The sequence below is a fragment of the Lactuca serriola genome, chromosome 8, assembly GCF_051521515.1.
Source record: "Lactuca serriola cultivar US96UC23 chromosome 8, Lser_US96UC23_V15, whole genome shotgun sequence".
In the NCBI taxonomy this organism is placed as follows: domain Eukaryota; kingdom Viridiplantae; phylum Streptophyta; class Magnoliopsida; order Asterales; family Asteraceae; genus Lactuca; species Lactuca serriola.
The window spans coordinates 124,660,006-124,667,048 of NC_136415.1; the positions used below are offsets into that span (position 1 = coordinate 124,660,006).

Genomic DNA, 7,043 nt, shown 5'->3' on the forward strand with positions numbered 1-7,043 from the left:
ATTGTTTATTTCAGTAGGGATGCACTTCGGGTCGGAACCGAACCGAACCCGAATAACCCGAAACCGGAATAAGGGTAATTGCATGAACCAAAAACCGAACCGATTAACCAATACGAGTTCGGTTCAGTTCGGGTATTAATCGGGTTCCATTCGGTTATTACCCGGATAACATGTACAAGATTTTTAATGACCTAATATAATAAAACAACAATGTGCTTTTATACATCAACATAAAACATTCAAATACTAACATAACACAATAACACATTGAAAGAATAACAACATATGTAGGATATCGGTTTGTGTAGGCTGCGTCCACCGCCACTACAGTCATGTTGTAGTTGGCTACCTCGAAAAACATTTGGGTGTTGAGGGCGGCGTTGATTATGCGTAACATATATGTTTTTCCTTGCACAACTTCCAAAGTGTGTGTATTTGAAATACAATTAAACAAATGATTTAACTCTTTATAAAATGAATATCGATTAATGGTTAATCGACTTACTTCTTGAAGGACAAGAAAATAAATCCTTGGCCGATCGTGTAAGCGGTAGACCTGTTAGCTACGCCACCGGTGGCTAAGGAAGCCTTCTCTACATCAATGGGGTTAGCATTCCACCATTCTCCTAAAACATATATCCATAAGTAAATTTAGATAAAAACTACTCATTTCACCATATATAATATATGATACATAAAATAAAATAACTAAAATGTACCAATGATGATTATATCTTCTTGAAAGGGCTTAGGAAAAGGGTATTCTTGTCCATCTCTTGGTCGGATGACTAATGCCCCATAGATAGTTGCCCGGAGCCATTATACATGGGCGTGCCACCAAAGGGGGTGTTTGGCTTAGCTTTTTAGAGGCCAAAAGATCTTTTTGGAAAAGTTACAAAAAGTCAGGTTTTCATGACTTTTCCAAAAAGTTGATTTTCCTTCTTTGCAAAATCCAAAAGTAGCTTTTAGAAGTCCTTTGCCAAACATCTTTTGCCTATGATCTTTTTCTAAAAGGACTTTTAGCCATTCAAAAGCTAAGCCAAACACCCCCAAAGTGTTCCTTCTTGGCCGGTGATGTTGAACCGATAAGTGTAGCTATTCCTCGGCATGATCGGGCATTGAATGATGGAGCAAGGTCCATCAACCCATGGTGTCAACCTCTGAAATATCCTATGCCTATATTAAATGAAATAACTAGATATTATTTGAAAATACGTAAGGATATATATATATATATATATATATATATATATATATATATATATATATATATATATATATAGGGGAGGGTTCAATTGAGAAAAAAAAAGATTGAGAATGGGGGAATCATTCTCAGTCACTCAATTACTTTTGCCGCAAAAACCTCCGTTGTACCAGTAAAAATGAGAAATGAATAGACATGTATTTTCTAACAAAACATATTTCCTTAAACTATGCTAATCATTACCTTAATATATACAAAAACATAGTTTTTTTCGTTTTTTTTTAATTTTTACAACTATTTTTATTAAAAAATGATTTTAAATATACCAAAATTCATGATTTTTTATTTTCTACAAATAGACATCCATATTGATATAGTTTTAAGATAAAATAAAAAAAATATTATTTTTTTTATATTTTCAGCTATCGTTATTCATAAATGAATAAAAATGCATCAGATTTTAATTACAATATATTCGTTATTCACTTATGAATAAAAAATATGACTTTTTTTTTTTACAATTTAAGTATCATTCATATATGAATATAGCATATAATAAAGATAGTATATTCATATTTAAATATTGGACGATGTATTCACTTGTAAATATTAACATAGTATATTTACTTGTGAATATTAGATGATATATTCACTTATGAATATTAAATGATATTTTATGTGAATATTACATAGTATTACATGGTATATCACATGTGAATATTACATAGTATATTCACTTGTGAATATTAGATGATATATTCACTTATGAATATTACACAGTATATTCACATATGAATATTACAAGGTATATTCACTTGTGAATATATTCACTTATGAATATTAGAAGGTATTTTGACAAATATATATAATTTTTATATGTTATTCACATATGAATAACATACAGACTTGCATATTTGTTTTGTGTTTTTAATAATCATATACTGATTCAGGTGAGAAAACATATTCATATATGAATATAACGTGGTAATTTAGTTTATGCATTTCATCAAACAGTTGGAGTGCATACAAGTTAACTATTTTAAAAATGTTAAAAACATCAAGTTATCAATTCCAAATCATCATATACTTCCGATTTCGACTTCAGATGCGACATCCTATGTCTGATCGATTTCTCATTTTGATTTTGATTTCCGAAAATCCGATTGGGAACCTGTAAGTACCGATTATGAGTCCTTCAATGTCGACTGTGACTGCGAGTCCAGAACTCCGATTCCAATTTCATGAACAACGAAGAAATTTCGATTCCAACTGATTTCGTTTGCGAATCTGGGAAATTCCAGTTCTAAATCCGTTATGAACTTTAACAAATGTTTGCAAGCTATGAACATTCAGAGTATTCAATAAAGAAATCGATGAATTTGGGTTGCGAATTTGTCTTGAACGACGAACCTCCCAGCCACGAATATCAATGATTGATTAACACTGGATGACATTGATGATGGTTTAGTTGAAGAAATCTGGATGATTGTTGAAGGTTGGAGGAGAAATTTTGATGATGAACAAACTGTTATCAAATTCTTGTATTTGAGATTGAAGGTTATTAACATATTTACAGGTTTGCCACCGTGTCTTTTTATGCTTAGATTAAATGAGTGGCTGAGAATGATTCCCACATTCTCAACATTTTTTATTTTTCTCAATTTAACCCACCTATATATATATATATATATATATATATATATATATACACACACACACACACTAGTGGTGTACCCGCGCAAAGCGGCGGCGGCGAATAAATTGTTTCGGTAGTTATTTCCTTCTGGAAACATGTTGTATTTCTAGGAACATTCATGTTGTATTGGTCATTTTTGCAACAAATGTTGTTATTAGTCGGTTTTACGATAGCGGCGATTAACTTCTTTTGGATATTAGTTTCCTTTCGTTGGACTGTGAGTAATATTTCGTGGAATAATTTCCTATCGAAAGATTATCTATTTTAGTATATCGTTTTTTATTTGTGATTATTTTCTTTTCGACAGTTGACAAATAATTTATTTTAGTGAATAATTTTCTTTGTCGATTAGTTTTATACGGAAACATTTTATATTCCTGATATATGATGGTTAATGTGTAAACTACTACTCGGTTACATTTATCGGAGGGGTGGTGCAACAAATATAACTATGCGTTTTTGATTTTCTATTGGGAGGGGTGTTCTTGATTTTAGATGTGTTTTGATGGGTTGTTGATACTGACAACATGACTTTGTTTTTTTCCTATGGGATGAGGCGTGGAAAGTCGTACGTCTATATTTTGTTGTAGATTGAATTTTGAATCGGAAGAAAAATGAATTTCAAAAACAGCCAAAAAGAATTAATGAGCACGATTCGATTTTTGCCAAAAATCAATATCTAGCGAAAATCAACCAAATCGAATTCAAATTCGTCTAGACCAAACCAAAACCGAATTCTAATTTGGTTTAGTTCGGTTTGGAAAATGATGTAACCAAATATTATCTTAAAAGATTAGTGTTTCAATTTTCCAAACGTAAATTACAAAGTTCCAATTTTCATCAAGTAGTGAGCTGAGACTATCAACGGTACCGTCGTTTGTAGCTTTGCAGCGTTCTTGGAGAGCATCAATTCATGAGAACATTAGCAGTGAAACTTGAATGAGTGGGAATGACAAATGAGGTATCAACGACGATCAAAATTTCGTGAGGGACTAAGGGAGTGAGAGGGTTATCAAAATTGAACCCTAAATTGCTAAAAACTGTAAAAGGGCTAAAAATGTATTTCTTTAAAATTATTATTTAAAAAAAACTAATATAAAAAATATAAAATATAATTTCTAAATAATTAGTAATGAAATTCGGTTTTTCTATTCATTTTGGTCTAAATTTTAAGAGCCCAAAACTCAAACCAAAAACTAAAGTTATAATTCGGGTTGGTCGTGGACCAAACCAAAAATTGAATTTGAATATGGTTTGATCTGAAAACAATTTCAGTTCGATATGGTTTTTGGGTTATTCGGTTCAAGATTTCTCACTCTTACAAAACAACACACCACATGTAAACATTGTTTTGGTTGGTTTTGCATTTGTTGGATGTTGTCATTTTTCTCAAAGCAAAAAATGTTATATAATTAGTTTGTTTATATATTACAAAATTCCTTTCTAAACAAAATATTTTTGAAATATATCTAATTATTGCAATGTAGTTTGAGTCAGTGTAGTATGATTAATAAACGTTCAATATCACTTTCTTAGGAACAATCAAAGTACATTGTTATTAGGAAAACATATCTACATATATAAAACATATGATAATATACATTGTTATTACACATTTCAAGAGATTAAAATCTGTAATACAAAAAAATTACTACTAAACATTAACAAAATGACAAAAAATAGTCGTTAACCCTTAATTAAAATACAATGGTTAACAAACACATCACTATGTCACCGACCTATAAACTATTTCCCCCTCTTGTTAGCTAGCTATATTCCCATGATAACAACTTTTTTGGTTAATGAGCAATAAAGGGAGGCCCATTTTGTAATAATGAACTTCAAATAAAGTTAGAAATTTCTTTATTTAAAAAAATCCTTAAATATTTTTTAATTTATATAACTCAAACTAAGCCACATGAAAACTATAAAGGATAAAAACCAATATCATAGAGAAAGATCAGAAACCCCAAACCCCAGTAAAGTTTTTGCATTATAAATTGAGTATTCCAAACTTTTTGAGCAAAAATAAATTCAATGTCGTAGTTTCCCAATTTACAATTATATTCGGTTAACAGAAGAAAATGATCCAAATTAAGTTCATACTATTAGATAGACACACACAATCACGCATACAACTAAAAATTTGAATCCGGTTTCAATTAGATACTCACAACTTGTAGCAGCAACAACATGAAAATATACAACCCCATATGGCTAAAAGTTGTACAAAAAATGAAGCTTAAAAACTAAAACCGAACCAGATTCCTTTTACTGATTAAAAAACAGAGATGAAACCTCTCTACTGACTAAAATTTTTAAATAAGCTTGTAACTGAGATACAATAAACAGGGATGAGACAACTTACATAAGGTGGTGGAGCTATGGTGACCGTGGGTCGTGATGACTATGTTGAGGGATATAAATGGTAGTAGTGGTGGTGTGTAATGGTCATCTTTCTCAATTTTTGTGAACTATCAAAATCAGATGCTCTTATGTCTATATAATCTCATTATTCCTCTTCAATATCATATTAGGACACCTGTGATGGTTAAATCTAATGTAAAATAGAAATAATATTTAAAAATTTTAAAAGGGTTCATAGTGCATACCTTGGTTGAATTTGAGCATACACCTCCACAATCATCAACATCCATTTTAATCAAAAGTTCTTATTTCATTCCTTTGTTAGCCCTAAAAGACACAATTCATAAAAAATAAGTGTTAAGTGCAACTGAAACCATCATTCATTAGCAATATTAACTCATAATAATCATCGACAATTGAAACCATCAACCATTAAAAACATCAATAGCTGGAAAAAACGCCTGAGAAGAGCTTAGAACACTGACCATAATGCTTGAACTCCACAAGCTTCCAAAACACTCCAAGAAAATTGAACTTTAGCTATTTACTTTTAGCTGGATAGATCTATAGCATAAACAAAATCAATACTTGATTATAGTTTAAGGATCATGAGTTACCAGTAAAAGCAACGAAATAGCACCAAATACAAAATTAATGACTCCTTTAGATCCCTATCTAACATAAAAAGTGAAGATGATTGATCCTAATTAACACCTCAGCTCCACAACATATCCAAACCTCTAACCAGAATCTAAGATTTTTCTAAATTGAATAGTTTGAATTGTTTAAACAAAATCTAATATTTTTCTAAATTGAATAGATAACTCAGCAATCCAAGCAATAGGTAGCGAACTTTGAACCGTTTAAACAAAATCAAGGAAACATACTTCAGAAGGGCCAATAATCTATGTAAGACATATTCCTTGATTCCACTTCTTAATCATCTTCCTGTTGGATTAGTGTCTAAGTCCATAACTATTTTGGTATTTACTTGCCCCGATGGTGCATGATCCTTTTGGGTTGCCTTCACCAAAGCAACTTGATAGGATGAATTATGGAGAGAAAGGATTAAATATTATTTATTAATATATTATGAGAATAATATATTAAAGGAGAAATCATATTATTTAATTAATATTAGTCAAGAATTAATTGATAATTAGTTTTGTGACTAAAAGACATTAATTAAACTTAAGGGACTAGAACTGTCAATTGTATGATAGTTGAATATTGAGCTAATAGACTCCATATTAAAGGAGTCGACGAATTCTATGGGGAAACCCATTAGAAATCGTCCTAGGCCTTTAAGGAAGGAGTCAATGGGTTGCTTAGGGCCTAAGCATCCAAATTAGGGTTTCCTTGTTACATAACCCTAATAGCCTCTCTATTTAAAGGACCCTTATGGCTCAAAAACGTGGTGAACTTGTTGATTAGGGTTTCCACACGTTTTGGTAGCCTCCTTCTCTTCTCTTCTTCATCCTCTTGCTCTTGGTGTTTGTGAACCATTAGAGGAGTGACATTTGTGACTCTAAGCTTTCTAAAGTCATTACAAGGAGGATTCGAGATTGTTATTGCTACATAACAATCAAGGTATTGTAACACCAAGAATTTAAAAAATAATTTTTCGCATTTAATAAAGACAACTTCAATTAATATTCTTAAAACATCATTGTTTGTAATCCATTTCATAGCATATATAAAATCCCCAAGATCACATAATATAAAAATCTCGCGTGTGTGCACTGATCAGCCCGGCGCCTTCCCGCGATCCTCACT

General features: G+C 31.2%; 1 pseudogene; it reads right to left on the bottom strand.

The window, feature by feature from the left end:
• Nucleotides 1-157: 157 nt before the first annotated feature.
• LOC145067367 (laccase-24-like) lies at nt 158-2,997 on the bottom strand (annotated as a pseudogene).
• Between the last annotated feature and the right edge of the window lie 4,046 nt (nt 2,998-7,043).